This window comes from Lacerta agilis, chromosome 10, assembly GCF_009819535.1.
Source record: "Lacerta agilis isolate rLacAgi1 chromosome 10, rLacAgi1.pri, whole genome shotgun sequence".
Taxonomy (NCBI): domain Eukaryota; kingdom Metazoa; phylum Chordata; class Lepidosauria; order Squamata; family Lacertidae; genus Lacerta; species Lacerta agilis.
In genome coordinates, this window is record NC_046321.1 from 51533507 (window position 1) to 51553506 (window position 20000).

The 20000-nt window shown below is 41.5% G+C and overlaps 1 long non-coding RNA gene across 2 annotated transcripts in view; it reads left to right on the forward strand.

Annotated features, from left to right (window-relative positions):
- Positions 1-20000, forward strand: part of LOC117054494 — a 25648-nt gene that overhangs the window by 1542 nt on the left and 4106 nt on the right. For both annotated transcript variants that reach the window (XR_004427497.1, XR_004427498.1), the window contains exon 2: positions 19278-19368. This is a non-coding gene — a long non-coding RNA (uncharacterized LOC117054494). The remainder of the gene's footprint in view (positions 1-19277; positions 19369-20000) is intronic.

A 20000-nucleotide genomic window follows, 5' to 3' on the forward strand; every position in this document is an offset into this window, starting at 1 on the left:
TATAAATAAAATTTGTTCAGATCGTAATAAATACATCAAGTTTGTTTTCCGCAGCAAAAGTGTAGCAAGATATGTCAGACGTACTGTGCAGAAATCTCTCGATGATAAGAGCAGGAAGAGCTAGTTCCTGAAAGTGACAATTAGATTGTTGACTATGGAAACAGATCAGCAATGCTTACGCTTTATTTATTTGATTTATATCTCGCTCTATCCCAAGGGCTCGGAGCAGCTTCTGGTTGTTTGCCCTACATGTTAAATAGTTCTGCCCCATACAGGCTCTAAACCAAATTATTTTGGAGATAGAAGAAACTAAATTAAATGAAAGTGATGTAGTAAACATAAAATCTGTTTTACATATGGATACTGAACTATACTTTTCCCGTTACAACAGCTGATATTGGTTAACACTGCTTTGTTCCAATAGTGAAATAATGAATTATCTGTAGCAGCAATCGTTGACATTGTTAATACTTAGCCCCCCCCCCACCTGACCTCACTTTTTAGGGGATGCGAGTGGCTCTGTGGTCTAACCCGCTGAGCCTCTTGGGCTTGCTGATTGGAAGGTCAGCGGTTTGAATCCCGGCGGCCTGGTGAGCTCCCATTGCTCTGTTCCAGCTCCTGCCAACCTAGCAGTTCGAAAGCATGCCATCGCGAGTAAATAAATAGGTACTGCCGCGGTGGGAAGGTAAATGGTGTTGCTGTGCACACTGTTCTGTTGCACCAGAAGTGGTTTGGTCATGCTGGTGACATGACCCGGAAAAGCTCTCTGAGGACAAATGCTGGCTACCTCTGCCTGAAAATGGAGATGAGCATCGCACCCCATAGTCGAATTCGACTGGACTTAACCATCCAGGGGTCCTTACATATACCTCAGTGTTTCTATCTCTCTATCTATCTATCTATCTATCTCTATCTATCTATCTATCTATCTATCTATCTGCTGCCTTGTTATTTTTAAGTGATTTCCTGTTCCCTGAATCCGCAAATCCCGTATGCCAGGGCCCCCTTTACAATGAGGTGCCTCCTTTTTACATCCCTATATACATTATAATTGTGCCTTTATCATTAAGGAAAAGCACTATGTGCTGCAGCAGCAGATAGAAACCACTTTGGTAGAACCGCAAAGGGGGAAAAAGAACAGAAGGTTCTAAACTGTAGGGGGAAGGCTCTGAAAAAATAGTTTAAGGAAAGTGGAGATGGCAGAAGATGCATCCTACCAAGCATATCCAAATGAGATCAATAAGTGAACTGCAGAATTTGATTGGTTTACCATGAGTTACAATGCTAATAGGGCTAGCACATTGCCCGGGCAGCTTAGCTGCTGCTTCCATAACTGCAACACTACCCTAGCAACATTTGAAATGTGGAGACCATGTGGCACGAATTCTTCCTGTGTTGGTGGAGAAGTGGGGGATTAGCCCTTGTGGCACATTTCTGTCTTACTCCCAGCCACACACCTCCAGGTCACTAAGCTTTCATTCACTAAGCTTGGTGGGAAGTAGCCCCACCAAGTCTCCAGTACACAAGCTGATCTGAAATTTGTTGTCAAGGGAGGCAGGGAAATCTGGCTGCAATTACGGTAAGACTTTGGCAGCCCAGCTTCCAGTTCCCAAAGTGGTAACAGCATGATTCTTTGCTGCATGCTGCTCATTCTATTGACTGGAGCCACCTATTGATGGACAGAGCAATGGATGTGACTGCTGCTTCTGTGAAGTAGGCAACCTTCTAGCCTTGCAGAAATCAGGTGGTACGTGCATGCACACCCCTTTTCCATCCTTCATCCAGACAAGCAAGAGGCATTGCCAGAATTCAAGCACACATTCTAGCCAGGCAAAAATAATTGAAGGTTGCTGTTAGCATTTCACCCCTCCTCTGAAGTTAGTACAGGTGCTCATGGCACACAGTCGTGAGTCCAGTTATCAGTATTGAGCTGAAGGTGTTCCAGTCTTCTCGCCTGGCCCAGTCGGGGCACAAAGAGGGGCACAAGACGTGGATAGATCCTGGCTTAAATACACAGTTGCTCCATGGTGTTTTTAATGGCCACACTGCTTTTAATTTGAATGTTTATCTGGTTGTTTAATTGCTGCTTTATTGTAAAATGTGTTATCTTTCTGATTCATTGTTGTAAATTTATTTAAATTGTTTTGGTAAACTTCTTCAGATGTTGCATAGAGGCAAACTGATAAATAAAGAAAATGTAAGATGTGACCAGACAGGTAATAATGCTTATAACTAATCCATAGGTGGGAGGAGAATGATAGGTGTCCTGTGGGGAAAGGCTGGCATATATAATTTAAGAATTGCCTCTCCCCCTTTCTATTCACTGTGTTTTTGTATTCACTGGTCATAATTTATAAACCTCCCTCATGTTCTTCTATACCTGTCATTTTTCTGAACTAAAACGCCCCCGTGTTTGTAGCCTTTCTCAGAGTGAAGATGCTCCAGAAACTTGAACGTTTTTGTTTTCCCTTTCTAGCTCTGAGATATTCTCTTTTGCAACGGGAAACCATAATTTTACATAATTGTAGCCATATTTATTTGATGCATTTGTTTTCAGATAAATAGGCTCTCACTGGGACTTAACAAACACAAAGACATGTATCTTTCTTATGTTGATAAGCATATGTTACATATACAGCTCTCTTTAGACCCCTGTCTTACTCCAGACATTAGCTTTCCTTTTTTCACTGCCTGAATGCAGTTTCCTGTTTGGATTTAAAGCTAAACCACAGTTTAGTGCTACGCAAATAAACGGGGACTAGTCTCAGACTTGCATGCTTCCTCCTCCTCTATTCTTTTCCAGCACAGCCACGAGAGAGTGGAAGCATCTGTTTTCCAGTTTAAACACAATCTAGGAGCCACATTTAGTTTAAATAACAGTTTATTGAAAGGGAACAAGTCATGAAACTTGGCTAACTTCAAACCCCCTTTTCCCCCTGCCATTTACTTTGACTTTTCTAGTGCCTGAAAGCACAGTGTCCAGATAAAACACGTCAGGATATTTTCTGAACTTGTCTTGTTTCAGTATAAAAATGGGAAGCGTCCACTTCCTGGTTTGAACTAACTGTAGTTTGTTGCTACATTTCAAACCATAGCTTAAACTCCTGGTTTCCTGAAATAAGCCATGATAAGAGAAAATGCTGATGAATCAACAAAATGATTAAAAAGAAACAAAGTTGGGGGAAGCAATTTAATGAAACCCTTTCTCTAATTACTTGGTGAATGCCACAATCTTTTTGTTCTACAGTATCAGTGTTTCTTGCCAGCTCTAATCTGAAGATAGCAAAATAACAAAATTCCTTAGGTGACATAGAACCTCCTTAAATAGGCTCCTTAATGTTGCTCTAAACTATGGTTTAATATTATGTTCAAACTGGACCAGAATAACTTTATCTCCTTCTTGGATAGTAGCTATTTTGACTCCCATCAAATTATATAATCTTGGAAAATCCCGATGTGCATAATATTCTACTTACATAGGTTGGATTTCATCATTTTCTCAGTTTGGAGATTAGCTACTGCTTCATTAGGTGTGCCCAAGATTTTGAGCTTGCCTGGTAGAATTGTTCTAAGTGCTGTGGTCTTAAACCACTGAGCTTCTTGGGTTTGCCGATCGGAAGGTTGATGGTTCTAATCCATGTGACGGTGGGAGCTCCCGTTGCTCTGTCCCAGCTCTTGCCACCCTAGGAGTTTGAAAGCACACCAGTGCAAGTAGGTACTGCTGCGGCAGGAAGGTAAAAGGCATTTCTGTGTGCTCTAGCACTCGTCACAGTGTGCCATTGCCACTAGCGGAGGAAGAGGGGAGCAGGGGGAGTGCACCACCCCCGGCCGCGCAATCCTGGTGGGGTGCCATCGCGGCTGTCCCCCTCGCCCGCACTGGGCTCCACGCCCCCGCGGGCGGCTCACCACACCTCCAGGATGCATGCCATGCCCCCAGAATGTGCACCACGCCCCTGCGGTGGCATGATGCCCCCGGGATGCATGTCACACCCCTGGGCACGCGCCAGCCATGCCCCCGCCTGCTCTCCGCCCCCCGGTGCCAGAGCATGAAGCTCCGCCTCTGCCCATTGTACCAGAAGCAGTTTAGTCATGCTGGCCACATGACCTGGAAAGCTGTCTCTGGACAAATGCCGGCTCCCTCGGCCTGAAGCGAGATGAGCGCCGCAATCCTATAGTTGCCTTTGACTGGACTTAACTATCCAGGAGTCCTTTCCCTTTACCTCTTTCTTTGAACATGTCATATCACAAACTGTTCTTGCACATTTCCTGAATTTACTATGTTGGCAGGGGAGTAGAGATGTGGGCTTTGAATCCTGACCATTGTGCCTCTCAGATCCCCCCCCCCCCCGTCTACATGATTATTAATCTCAATTTAGAACCTTATAATAGCAATGTGGAACTTCCGTCTGTGGGTGACATTTTCTCTCCCCAAGCAAGAATAGTCCTGTTCTATTTTTACAATTCTAGCCTTAATAACGCTTCTCAGATCACACAGTGACTTCGTTGGATTCAGCCCATTGTTTTCTTCATTCATGTCCTCCCTTTTCAGCTTATTTGCTAAAATAATTTATGTGAAGTGCTCTGAATAAATGAAATGCTCATATGAATTATAACCATTATTAACAATGTTATTATTTGGAAGAGAGTTCGGTGTTGTTGTTTTTAAAGAAAATCTTCCTGCTTTTAAAGCTACCATGACACTGCTGTTTAACCATGATGGCAGCCTTTTGCCTCCATTGTTCTTTGAGCCTGTTTCAATACCAGGATTAAATAACCTTCAGATCTTCTGGAGAGATTTGTCCTTAGAGTTCAGCTTTTGTTTAACTAATCCTTTCACTTTTGAGAATTTCCCCCTTTTGTTTGTAGTATTTCTGACCTTCCTTGCAGCATATTGTTCCAAAAGTATTTACACTTAACACACACACACACACACACACTCAAAATTATGAATACGGTAGATCAATCAATAGCACATAGGAACAGAACTCCTAAGAGAGCATTCCCAAGCTTCTAGGATCATTGGATTCTACAGATCTCTTTCCACTGGCAGTGCTTCACACATAGTAGACCGAAGGGTGTCTCCTGACATGTCTTGAGAAAGGCCAAAAAGTATGCCAGCCCCTGGACCTCGGGTAGACAGTTCCCTGGTTGTTAGTGTCAATTGGAAAGGCTGGTTGTTTTTCTTTTTAGCCTCACATGAGAGATGGAAAAGCACCTGGCCCCACTTACTATTACATTAAAAATTCGTTTAAAAAAATCCTTCCAGTAGCACCTTAGAGACCAACTACCGGGTAAGTTTGTTATTGGTCAAAACAAAATAAAAAACAAACAAAATTCCTCCCAGTAGCACCTTAGAGACCAACTAAGTTTGTTCTTGGTATGTGCTTTCGTGTGCATGCACACTTATCCAGATATCTGAACGGTATCTGAAGAAGTGTGCATGCACACAAAAGCTCATACCAAGAACAAACTTAGTTGGTCTCTAAGGTGCTACTGGAAGGAAGTTTTTGTGGTGAGGAGAGTAAGAAGAACCTGCTAATGCTTAGCAAGCCATGAGAACATCAGCCCTGGAATTTTGCATGACATTTTAATTTTTCGCTATCTCTGCCCAGTGTATAAATAACTTTTATCCAAACATCTGATTATCTGAAATGATCTAGGTAACTGCAGGGCAATTTTCAGTAGTTCACCAAAGGGTGTACTGGAATGTTTGCCTGCCTTTCTGTGCTAACAAGTATTTAGAATAGTTCAGGGGGAAAAAACTAATTTGCAGCAAGAAACTACTGAGAAAATTCTTAGAACTGGGTGGTTAAGCTTCATTGCTACATATGAGAAATCACATGCATACAGCATTAAGAAGCAGAACTTACTATTAACAGCACACTCAGAAATCTGGTTGGGTGTCTTAGTTGGAGTGTACAATTTATGACGTAGATCAGGGAGTTGTATGTGCTGTTGTTAAAAACTAGGATATAGTATGCCAGAGGTAAGCCCCAGCAGTGACTGGGCCATGGAATCTCCAGGGGTACACAGCAGCACTCAGAATGATCAAAGTAAAATATCCCTTCCTTCTAATACTGTAAGCTTTTAATTTAACAACAGAATGCTTCCGCATTCTTGATGAAGAATCCATATGGGACATCTGCTCCTTTGCCTCAAAGTATTTTCATGCGTTGCAGCAGAAATCACCAAAGCAGCCACAGCACAGGACTTCTTGTAATTCACTGCCCAGACATAGCGCAACATTAATAGTGCAATACTATATGTGGAAGTAAGTCTCATTGATTTCACTGCGGCTCATTCCCAGGTTAAGTAGATATCGGATTGCAGCTTAAGGGGGACTTAATTAAGGTTAAGTCCTGGTCTGTTGTATTCTCTATGGAATGAAACTCTTTCTTTTGAACAAACTAGAAGAGCATAGGATGATGGATTTAAAAAAAAACAACAACTTTTGGATATAGCAGTGAACCCAGCTAAATTCTACTCAAAGTAGACCTTCTGAAGTTTGTCATGCCCATTAATTTCAGTGGGTCTACTCTGGCCATGATTAATGTTGGATGCAACGTAACTTTTTGATACAGTCTGCTCTTAAGATACCTTGCATATGACGTGATAAAATAACTTTACGCTTGCAGGCAGTATTGCTTCTGAATACCAGTTGCTGTCAGCCACAAAAAGGAGGGAAATGCTCTTATATTTGAATCATATGCTCTTATGTTTGAATCCTGTTTGTGGGTTTCTTGCAGGCAACTGATTAGCCACTGTGAGAACAGTATGCTGGACTAAATGGGGCATTGGCCTGATCCTGCAGGCTCTTCCCATGAGCTTGTTTTCCATTTTTCCAACGGCTGATCTCAGGCCAACTTCTCTGATCAGATTGGTCAGTGGCTCACAAGGAAAAGTTCATCACCAATCCCAGCCTTTTGAAAAGAGCAGTTCTGGTGTAAGAAAGATGCTAGAATAAATTAATACATATCAGATACAAAACCAAACCACATTCCTTGTTTGAGAGAAGGAAGTAAAGAAGGGGACAACTGGAAATTTGACCCTGCTGCACAGACCTACCCCCACATTGTTCTCATTTTGGTGGGTGGGAGTAGAGTCTGCCTAGAGAATGCTAGCAGCAGCATACAAAAATCAGGTTGATATAACTGAGGACAGGATTGTAGATTTGTAGGAACCAGCAAGAAAGGAAGAACTCCAAACTCTTCAGATGGCTTTCACTAATACACACATTTGTCAATACAAACATGTGTTCTTGTAGACACATATAGGTAATATCTATGGAGACCCCTGTAGGATCTAGTTCCTAGTTATGAAATAGGTCTTTTAAGGCCCATTCTCTTTTAAAGATACGTATTAAAAGAGGGAAAAAGCTCTTGATAAAACAAATGAATGGAGAATCTGAGTCCATAGCAATAATGTAATCGGAGATATATTGTGAAAGTAAGAGCTGCTTTAAAATATTCAGATATGAAGAGCACAGGTTATTTTGGCTCACTGTGATAGCTCAGTATTAAGTATTCCCTTTTATTTAATACAAATCTCTGCAAATCCTAGTCTACAGTGAGCTTTCAAAATGAAACCATGCATACTGCAGACACTTTAAAAGATGTGCAAAAAACCCCCTGCAAAATTGCTCTTGTGAAAATGTGGAAAGATAAACTCATAACGCCAGTGAAAATTAGAATGTATCTTTTAATAGCTTTTAGAAATGTATAATAATTAAGTATATAGAAGCAAAATTTGTTTCTCTATCACACGTTTGCATATTTGTCATATGATATTTGTTTTATTTGGACAGATATCTGTATGACTAGAACCACCACAGACCAGTGCCACCCACTGCTATAACTCGGACAGCCACTGCAGAAGAATACCATGGTTGATGGTACTGAAGGCTGCTGAGAGAGTGAGGAGAATTTACAAGGACACGTTTTCCCTGTCTCTCCCTGAGCAAGAGATCATCATAAAGGGAATCCAGAGCAGTTTTTGTGCCTAAACCCCAGCTGAAATCAGTTTCCTCCAAGAGCGCCTGGATCTGGTCCACAACTACTTGCTCAAGAACCTTGCCCAAGAAAGGGAGTTTGGCATTTTGATGTTAGGGAGGGATCTGCCATTGAAGTATGTACAGCACTGAGGGATCATACATTTGATCTTTATAGGTAGGAGTAGATATTCTGATAATGCTCAGCTCCAGAACCTGACAGCTTGGGAGATGTTCGCAGTAGGACATTTTTGCTTGTGGTGCTGTAACTTCCTCACAGTTGCACCTTTTAAACGTAAACATGTAAATGTTCTTAATTTTTATTTTTATTTTGCAGTTTCCGATTTACCACAAAAGGGCATTTGGTGCTTCTTTAATTCCCCTGCTGCCTGCAATTCGTTAACATTGGTTTTTTTTTTTTGTTTAGTATCGCATTTCATCTCACTGAGCAGAAAAGCAGTATGGGGAAGAAACAACCCTGTAAATAAATAAATTTATCAGAATTGCTGAGAGGCCCTGGGACATGGTGATACTCATTATATTCGCTAAAGTGCAGTGCAGCTATAAACTTTGAGCCTTTAAAACCGGCAAAGCCATCTGGAGCAATTCTGCAACAATATGTTTTAATTACGTAACACCGGATTGCACTGCGTTGGGTAGTTTGTAATTTTAATAGCTTTTTAATAAATTCAGGATGATGGCAAAGTGTGGAAAGGTTCGTTTATTGTGGCAGGTTGGCAGCCACCTGGATATGAGCCCTTTATTTAATCCAGTCCCAGTACACAGGAACCCAACATTCATCATAATAACATTGTGTGGCTAAGTGAAATTTTTTTGTGTTAACTAGAGCTGATTACATTTCTTACTAAAGGTAAAAAGGGAAAGGATCCCTGGAGGGTTAAGTCCAGTCAAAGGCGACTATGGGGTTGTGGCGCTCATCTCACTTCAGGCCGAAGGAGCTGGCGTTTGTCCACAGACAGCTTTCCGAGTCATGTGGCCAGCATGACTAAACCGCTTCTGGAGCAATGGGACAACGTGACAGAAACCAGAGTGCACGGAAATGCCATTTACTGGTACCTTCCTGCCTCAGAGGTACCTATTTATCACTGGCACTGGCGTGCTTTCGAACTGCTAGGTTGGCAGGAGCTGGGACAGAGTAACGGGAGCTCACCCCGTCGTGGGGATTCGAACCGCCAACCTTCCACTTGACAAGCCCAAGAGGCTCAGTGGTTTAAACCACAGCACCAACCGCGTCAACTAGCCATAGTTAATATATCTATGAGCTTTGTCCGCACACCGACACTGGTTTTAAGTCAGGCAGAACATGTGACTTTCGTTGAGTACTCATACTGCAGATCTGGGGTTCTTAGTGGGAGGAAGTCCTAGAGAGGAGAGAGGGTCCTTGGGAGTCCTAGTTACTGAAAGTTACCCACAGATCAACTTTATTTTGAAGTGGGTTTTTAGTGAGAAGGACAGGGGCCATATGAGTTTAAAAGTGTGTTTTATGAGCAGAACTTTGGAACTGTGTGACAGCTTCAGGTTTGCATCTTTCTATGTTTGGATTAGGGTTGAACGCTTTTTAATCAAGCCCTGTTCAGTGCAGTATAGAATAATAGAATTGTAGAGTTGGAAGGGACCCTGAGGATCATCTAGTCCAACCCCCTGCAATGCAGGAATATACAGCTGCCCCATACATGGTTTGAACCTGCAACCTTGGCATTATCAGCACCACGCTCTAACCAAGTCAGCTATTGAGGCTCTAGCTGTTTATTTGCCCCTGCTCATTTCTGCACCTTGAGCTGCTTCTAAAGGCTCAAGAACAGGCTAGCTTTGTTTTTTTTCATGGCCAGTTGGCAACTCTATCCCATGATAGGTGGGATTTGGAGAAGAGCAAATACATAGAATTCCCATTATTCACAGAGAAGCAGGAAATATTTGCAGGTATTTGCTGTTTCATAACCATTATAACTTCATATACATAGTCTTGTGATTTGCAGGTTCTATATACAATATTACTGTTTTATACAGTATTACCTAACCTCACTAGCTCAAAACAAGTTTGGCAAGGAGCCACTACTGTTCATGTTACAATCCGGAAACTGAGTCTGAGAAGCCGTGGTTTAATATTTGACTTAGCAATGTTAATATCGTTTCTGTAAGCAGTAACTGTTTTGTCTATTAGGAGTTTTGCTTCCATTCCCTTTAAATCCATGGTATATAAGGTCAATTAACTGGTTTTGATTTGTCTGTGATGTTTCACTGGCCCAAATATATATTTTATGCAAATAATTGCTATATTTTGTCTTCATTCACTTCAATCAATTTCAAAACATACATTTATTCAATCAATTGCTATACCACCCTTCAATAATAAAATCCTTCCAAAGGCTCTTATATCAAAGTACGACAATAAAGTACAATAAATATGATTTAATACCACCTCAGTCATTTAAGTGTATCCCCATATTATTAAAATTAGCAACCAAGTGCAGTCCAATATTAAAAAGTACAGCCACCAAGCCCAGATCACACTATCAGATCCCCAGCCAGTCAATGTAAAAAGGCCCGTTTGAGAATATCCAAGACTGGGGCCATCTTAATATCTCTAGAGATTGTATTTCACGATTGTTGGGCCACCATGGACTTTGTTTTCACCAGCCCAGTTTCCTGTGCTGGCAGGCATCTCGACAAGGCGTCAGATAAATACCTTAATATTCAGGCTTGTACAGGTGTAGATGTTCCTTTAATTAACCTGGTCCCAAGCTTTCACAATCAGCACTTTAAATTGGGTCCAGAAACAACTGGTACTAGCCTGGTGCAATATCTTCTGTTTGCTTGAGAGAAGTGTGCCTTTTGTACCAGCTGAAGGTATAAACAATTTCTGAATGATTGTTAAAGCCAGCCTCACACACAACATGTTCTAGTAGTCCAGTCTGGGTCTCACTAGTAGACTGGCAACTGGCAAGGTCCACTCTATCTAGGTGAGGTACAGATGGCGACATCACTGGTGAGCCTCTGTTGCTTAATTAAAACACATCTGTTTTTCCAGGCTTTCGGAGAGTTTGGCTGAGCCTGCTGTGTAATGCAGGATTCTTTGTATTATTATTCTGCTGCTGCTAATTTGTGTCTTAGCTGCCGTTTTGTTTTAAGCGCCGTGGTGTTTATCTTGTGTTAGAAACTGCATTGGGTCCACATCGGTGGTGAAAAGAGGTCCACAAACTGGCATATCGGCTTAAGCTGATGAATGTTCTCGTGGCCCCAGCTGCTCATTAGTTGGTGCCGAATCCAGCAGCACTCCAAAGAGGTGAACCTCGTATTTTACGGGGAGTGAAATGCCATCCAAGACAAGTTGCAATTCTCTATCCAGAGCAGCTCAATCCAGAGCAGGAGTAAACGAGGTACTGCAACAAGGAATTACTCATGCAAGCAAGTGCAGTTGACACGCAATTGTGACGTGTATGTCCTTTTGGCACCTGGAAGAGGGTGGGGCAAAATGGGACGGGGCTCTTCGGGGGGCCGGGAATGGAACCCCCATGTGAAATGGTTACCACCTGTATTAGTCAAGTTGCAATTGAGGATGGTGAAAAGCACAAAGCGCTTCCGAATTTTTCTGCTTGTTGTTGTTCAGTCGTTCAGTCGTGTCCGACTCTTCGTGACCCCATGGACCAGAGCACGCCAGGCACGCCTATCCTTCACTGCCTCCCGCAGTTTGGCCAAACTTATGTTAGTAGCTTCGAGAACACTGTCCAACCATCTCGTCCTCTGTCGTCCCCTTCTCCTTGTGCCCTCCATCTTTCCCAACATCAGGGTCTTTTCCAGGGAGTCTTCTCTTCTCATGAGGTGGCCAAAGTACTGGAGCCTCAACTTCAGGATCTTTCCTTCTAGTGAGCACTCAGGGCCGATTTCCTTGAGAATGGATAGGTTTGATCTTCTTGCAGTCCATGGGACTCTCAAGAGTCTCTTCCAGCACCATAATTCAAAAGCATCAATTTTTCTCCTTATCCCTCCCAATTACCGCATGAGACTTTCTAGGTCATAGCCCACAACTGAGGAACTAAGTTGTGTCAAGTTTTTATTTATACTTTCTCCCCAAATAAATTAATAAGATATAGAACTTCCATGTTTCCGTTTATTTTATTTTATTGCCTAGTGCCAATAGATGGGAGAGAAAAATCCCACATGCACTCAGATAAGCTTTAACTCAAGAACTCACCACTCTTTACAGGTTCTTCTGTTCGGCCTGTTTCTCCTCATGGAAAATGAGGCACCCAGAAAAAAATATAATTTCAAAAGTCAGGGGGCAAATGTGTAAACATATAACACAGGTGTCCTTACTCTGAGTCTGTTACTGTAGACAATAGTCCAGTGCAAAGCATTGAAATTCACTATTTTGAATAATACTTTCTTTTTTCTACTCGCATAATGCGCGTGGTAAGTAGAGATTATAGCAATTAGTCTTTTGAGAAATAATCTTTAGAACCAAAATATCATTTTAAGTCTACAAACTTAAATATGCATAAAAAAAGTGTTTTTCTGCATTGGGGAAAATGGTTTTTAACAGTTACTCCATTTCCCAGGTTTTCTGAGGTATTGCATTAAATGAAAAACCTCAGTCAGTAGCTTCTGCATTTGCCTATTTCTGGTGTTAATTATCTTTTGTTTGCCCTTGATAATCCTGAGGTTGGTATGCAGATAATGAAGGCTGCAGAATCATCTCAGAGTGGAAAAAACAATGGCATTGTCAATTCGGCATCACAACACTTTATAAATTATGAATGTTATCTACATTAAGGAGAATAGTAGACTTTTAAAATTACTTCCATGAATAGATTAAATTACAAGTATTATTACATTTCATTTTATTAAGTGCATCTTAGTAGTTATTAGAGCAAATGAACATGTTCTCTCAATTACATAATAACATTAGAACTAAAAATTATGCATCAACACTCCCAAATGCATAATGCAGCTTTGTATATTAATCACCCCAAACAATATTTTTCAGTTTATATGGAGACAATTATTACCTGTCCAACAATAACATTGTTATTGGTTTATTAAAATTCAAGAACTCCCTTTCTAGATAAAAGCTTGGTTTTCTTCTTCCTCTTTGATTATTTCAGAAAAAGGTTTCAATCTTGGCAACAAAAATGCAAATCTTGTAATGATTCAATTTTAATCTAATTATATAAAACAAAGCTTATATATTGTACTTTTAAGTGAACTTGAGAAAGTAGCAGTAATCTGTGACTGCTTTTTATTTTAGTTTAAGAAGAGGCAACTTAAAAAAAGAAAAAAGTTACACGTATCTGTTTTGAAGAGGGCATGTGTATGTGGTTTGTTATAGCTACCATAATAGTTGCCCTTTCCTAGACAATATTATTTTGTCATTAAAGCCACCAAGGATCTTGATTTTGTTTCCAATCCCCACAGCTGGCCGCTTAGCCCTGGCGTTGCTCCCAAGGTGACCGGGTAAGCAGCCAATATGAAAGGCAATGGGGCAGAAGACATTAGAAGGGTCTCAACTGTGTTTTCCTTTAAATGTACTGTTTTTAGGGTGCAGTCTTACTGTTGATAATGCACTGCTAGATCCACTAGTGTCGGTGGGACTCACGAGTGACTAGAACCAGTGCTTTTTTGGGAGCTGGGGGACGACGCAGGGGGACACATACCCCTTAACATTTTTTTTTTATGAAGAATTTATTAGCATTTTCATAATACAACACACACCCAGACCCACACCTACAAATACAAAACAAATACAAATACATATATTGCCAGGATTCTTCTTCTTATTTATATACCTAACAAAAAAATTTCTATTTCCGAGTCTTGACATTTGACTTCCCCTGCCTTTTCACCTTCGGTTTTAAATCCATATTTTACTTTCTTAACAGCTTTTCTCTAAAAAAAGGAATTTAACTTCAATTAAAAATAACACAATTATCTTAATCATCCTATTGTATCATAAATCTTAGCAAAATATTCTTATAAAATCTAAACTTATTTCTTCTGTCCTTTATCATGCTGCTTTTTAACTTAAAATCCAATATCCCCTTACTTATTCAAGATAAACTTATAACTAACAACCTTCACACTCCGATTTCAGGTACCATAACAGACCATTTAAATTTTACATTTAATACTTCACCCCACACCCCCTCTGTCCATTGTCTTTCTCTGTCTTTCGCCGGAACCAATCTTCCAGTTGTCTTCTTTTCCCAAATGTCCACAGATCCAGGCAGCATTCACAACAAACCTTGCATCGAGCTTCAGGATACACATCACATCTTTTCTGGGCTCCTCCGCTTCTTTGTACCATACTTCTTCTTCTTGTAGATGTCTTAATTCTATGTCCCTTGCCCCCGAGCTCCCACCTCGGGGTCTGGATATTGCAAATTTTGCCGTTCCGGGACTGCCACCCCCAAAGAACGGTTCCTTTTCCCGGAGTCGCCCAGCCATTTCAGACCATCCTTCAAGCATCCCTTCTAACTCTTTGCCAAGGTTTTCTTCCATTGTGTAAAACTTTTGAAAAGCCTCCTCTGTGGAAAATAGATTTTTTTTATTTATAATCCCACTCAAGACTTGCAATTTCCGATTAAGCAGTTCCAGCCTCAAGACAGTAAGCATTTCTTCATCCGTTAGTCCAGAATTCAAAACAAGTTCAAACACAAAGTCCAGCATTTTGGGGGAGAGGGTGAGTGTCAAATTACAGTTCCTGTCTCTTCCTTCCTTTGTTTCAATTGTTTCCCACCTCAGTCCAGATTTTCCATCGCCATTTTTTCTGAAGCCAGAGCGTAAAGACCAAAACTTTAAATGGAGATATTTTCTGCCCACTTAATCCCCAGAGGGAAATCTCAGCAGTCTCAGTTTCCAAATTCCAAACACTTTGTATCCATTATTGTAGCAGCAGTCACTTAAACTGGTTATTTTCTTTCTCTCCCGAAGGGAGGAAGGCAGGCTCCCTTTCCTCTTCCCCCCGGATCGTTCCAAAGATATAAAAGTCAATCAAGTACTCACAACCACCGGGTTCTTTCAGATCATTAAAGACAGGTAGAACTTAGACGCTCATCACAGGATTTGTCGCCGCATTTACATCCCGGTTGGGGCATGTCCCCTATAGCCCGGCTCCGTCGTCCCTTCACCCCCACTCCCCCTTTACAGGGGGAGCGAGGGAAGGGTTCGGAGCCACAACGGGCACAGCCGGGGAGCCCAGGGTGCGGGATGCTCTTCCCGCACCCCACCGGAGCCCCGCTTTGCGGTAGCGGGGCTCCAACCCCCGGGATGGACTGGGCGCTTCGCAGCCGAAGCAGCCCACGACCACCCGCAATGGCGTCGCCGCCGGAAGTCTACATTTTTTGAATCTTTGTACTTTTGTACTGTATTTATTTTCCCCCGATTTGAACAAAAAAATTGTGATTTTGTTGAGTCAAAATGAGAGTACCCCTAAACGTTTTTAAAGAAAAAAAGCACAGACTAGGACTGTAAGTGTGTTTATAAGACAGCCTTTCATAATATAATAGTTTAAATCACATACTTATGTATAGAATAAGTTTCTGAATCAAAATATTGTTTAAGTGTTTGTTTGTTTGTTTGTTTGTTTGTGTATGTGTGCAGCAATCAGCTTAAGCTGGGAAAATATTTGGACCCTGAGTCCTTAATGATTGGAGCTCTTTCCCAAAAACTGGAATTAGGAGCTGGTGACTACTAGGGACACAGGTGGTGCTGTGGTCTAAACTACAGAGCCTAGGGCTTGCCGATCAGAAGGTCGGTGGTTTGAATCCCCACAACAGGGTGAGCTCCCATTGCTTGGTCCCTGTGCTGCCAACCTAGCAGTTCGAAAGCACATCAAAGTGCAAGTAGATAAATAGGTGCCGCTCTGGCGGGAAGGTAAACAGTGTTTCCGTGTGCTGCTCTGGTTCGCCAGAAGTGGCTTAGTCATGCTGGCCACATGACCCGGAAGCTGTATGCCGGCTCCCTTGGCCAGTAAAGCGAGATGAGTGCTGCAACCCCAGAATTGTCCGCGACTGGACCTAATGGTCAGGGGTCCCTTTACCTTTAACTACTGAATTGAAGACTCCTCCTCCCAACACAGCAGGGAGGGGAACTACCATGAGTAAAGCAACATTTTTTAAATCTCTTGCTGCAGCTTTGGAATCGTGGATCTAGTTGTGCAACCAGTTCTGTTTAGGTCCACAGTTTGCATCTGTAGCAGCTTCTTATACATACAGTGAGTTGTCATGTATGAATAGAGCTATATTATTGTGCACAAACAATGGGTTGTATTTTCAGTCTCTGGAGAAAGGTGGAATGATAGAATTGTAGAGTTGGAAGGGGCTCTGATGATCATCTAGTCCAGGCATGGCCAAACTTGGCCCTCCAGCTGTTTTGGGACTACAACTCCCATCATCCCTAGCTAACAGGCCCAGTTGTCAGGGATGAAGGGAATTGTAGTCCCAAAACAGCTGGAGGGCCAAGTTTGGGCATGCCTAGTCCAATCCCCTGCATTGCAGGAATATGCAGGATCAAACCTGCAACCTTGGTGTTATCAGCACCATGTTCTAACCAACTGAGCTATCCAGTAAGATACACGAAGAGAAACAATCTTCCCTGTTAAGTTCAGATTCAGTTTTCTTCTTTCTTTGGACCAAAAGAAGAAAGAAAGAGCTGAACAACATAACACTGTTGTCAACAACATTTCTCCCCCAGCTGTCCAAGGCTGCCTTTACATCTTTTTAGTTAGCAATGGAAAAATAATAATCTGATAATACACAAATGTGGGAAGGGAACCGTTTAGGAAATGATCCAGCCAATTTTGAGTCCCACCAATTTGACTAGGAGAGTTAAGCACGTGCTTAAACTTGTCTCCTTGAAATGAGATTTGGGAAGCAATCCAAACCCAAGGGCAGTTGGGACAAGCAGAGCTTGGACTAGGCAGTATCTCTGGCTGAACCAGGCCCTACCCAAGACATTTTGGTTACCTGAGATTTACCACTACATGGTGCATCCTCCCCATCAGGGAAGAAGGGGCAAGGGAAGATCTGCATCAGGAACAAGGCGCACGGGGGCGGGGGGATAATGCTCTATTATCAGGATCTGCTGCCCCTGTGGAGCCTGCCGCCTGAGGTTGTTGCTGCACCTTACCTCATGGGTGGCTCAGTCTGGCCAGGGCTACGCTGGATGAAGTCCTTCATTCCACCTGAGCTGGAGATGCCCTGGGGCAAGTTCTTCATCCTGGCTTAGTTGGGGCTCACTTAGTTGAGTCAAAGGCAGGGTACCAGTAAGTCTTGAAAAGGAACTGTTATTGGCCAGTGCCCTGGGTGTGGTGGCGACAGAGCAGGAAGAGACCTAACCCTGTTCCAAACTAAAATAAAAATAAAAAATCCTTCTAGTAGCACCTTAGAGACCAACTATGTTTGTCACTGGTATGAGCTTTTGTGCGCATGCAAAGCTCATACCAATAACAAACATAGTTGGTCTCTAAGGTGCTACTAAGGTGCTACTAGAAGGAATTTATTATTATTATTTTGTTTTGACTATGGCAGACCAACACGGCTACCTACCTGTAACCTCTTCCAAACTCTTCAGCTTGGCCATGTGATCTGGTGCAACCCAGTGAATTTACACTGGCAAAAAAGGGTGGTGTGAAGGCTTGTTTTCTCTCTCCTGGGTTCAAGCCAGCTCAGCTGGCAGCAGTACCGCTCCTGAATGGAGTTTGGAACCAGGGTAAGTTACACCAGCATAATTTATTCCATAGTTTGGATTGCTTTATAAAATGTGTTTAAAGGTAAAGGTAAAGGGACCCCTGACCATCAGGTCCAGTCGTGTCTGACTCTCATCTCGCTCTATAGGCTGAGGGAGCCGGCGTTTGTCTACAGACAGCTTCCGGGTCATGTGGCCAGCATGACAAAGCCACTTCTGGCGAACCAGAGCAGCACACGGAAATGCCGTTTACCTTCCCGCCGGAGCGGTCCCTATTTATCTACTTGCACTTTCACATGCTTTCGAACTGCTAGGTGGGCAGGAGCTGGGACTGGGCCACGGGAGCTCACCCCGTGGCAGGGATTCGAACCGCCGACCTTCTGATCAGCAAGCCCTAGGCTCTGTGGTTTAACCCACAGCGCCACCTGGGTCCCTAAAATGTGTTTAGCTTTGGCCAAATCATGTGCTTGGCTTTTAAAGGATAATTGGAAGCTTCTGTTTCCCCCATCATGATCCGTTTAATAATAATAATAATAATAATAATAATAATAATAATAATAATAATAATAATAATATTTATACCCCGCCCATCTGGCTGGGTTTCCCCAGCCACTCTGGGGACTGCCTGCCTCTTTTTATAGCAATATTAGTTCTTAGCCCTAGTTAAGAGATCTTAATTAATATTATTTAATATTAGTACTTAACCTCATAAACAAAATGGATACTATTCTTACAGAGGCACCAAAGATGAATGAGAGATGGATGCAGAATATATATATATATATATAGGCAGATCACAGCTAATAAATCCATCTTGAATGCAAATGCATTAATCGGAATATGTGAGGCAAAATAATAAAATGCCAAGGCATAGCTCCTTTATCATACAAGGTTTTAACAACCATTGTGATTTTCTTGATTCAGCAAGAAGATTATTTAAATGTGTGGGAAAATGCATATTCCCTAAGAATATGAAAAAGGGGCTTACTTTCCCCTGGAAGTACAATAAGGTGTATTGAGTAAATAATTGTATTTAATCTTTGTTTTCAGTCGTTTTCCTCTGTAAAGGTTATGAAAGGCTGCATTCATGATAATTCAGATGATGCCTGTGGATTTATACCCAACCGTGCATACTTAATATCAGTAAACATACTAATTGGTCACTGCATGAAAATATGAGCAATTAGACACCTTTTACATTAGTGATGCTTTGAGTAATATAAAATGACCAGATGATCTGTTCTCTCCTGATGTTATTAGATAAAGTTAGACTTTTTTTATCACCGTTGTAGCAGATTAAAAATGCACAAGACAAGAAAGACATTGACTGGAACTAATGCACTTTGGTCTGACAAAATAACTAGCCTTTTTAGTTCCAATTAGCCCTCAGTTATCACGTACTAGCAACGATATCAAAAATTCAGCACCACTGGATTGTCTTTACAGCTGTCTAATTCAGTCAGTCTTCATTTTTTTGCTATTTAAAAAGTTTCAGGCATTACAGAGTTAACTATTCTCTTGAAATTACTCCTCTTTAAGAAGAAAAATCATATTACTTTCTTAATCTTTCTAATTCTTCTCTCCTAAGATCATCTTGGATTTGTTCCTTTAACACCGACTCTTAGTGCAGTCCTGATTTTCTGTATTAATGAATTGAGAAGATGACATCAGGCTCTTAGGTAAGTGCTGTAAGCTCAGTCCTATGAATTTGCAGCAAGGTACCAAGCATAAAGAAGAAATTATTCTTTGTCCATTTGCACATCAATGTTTCTTTGAAAGGTAATTAGCTTGATATTATGTAGGTAGCGCACAAAAGATCTTGTAGTAGTTTGTGATCTGTCTTTTGATCATCACAAGAAAAATTTCTGCTGGGAAATGAAAGGCAGACATAATTCACTAAAATTACACTGGATCCTCTCTAATCAATACAGATAAATCAAGTGTTTGTTGTGAAATCAATCCTCTCTTTTATTGAAATACATTGTCTTGATTGTTTTAGGGATAATTATTTCACAGGAAATTTTTATGATGATTAGGTGTTGCAACAACAGTAAACTTCCTTGACGCAGGCCATCGAATGACTGTGGTTAAAAGTGCATTTGTCTCTTGTAACTTGAAGCTTTAGAGATATCAATACTGATTTATATGATTTCAAGGAATGTAATAGGGTGAAGCCTCTTTCTTTCTCTTCTTTCTTTCTTTCTAAATGAACTGCCTCCATGTTTGTTTTGCTTTTATAAAATTGTTAGCTCTTGCCAACATAAATACTCAGTGATACAGAGTTTCCCTTTTCTGCTTTTATCACTTAGTT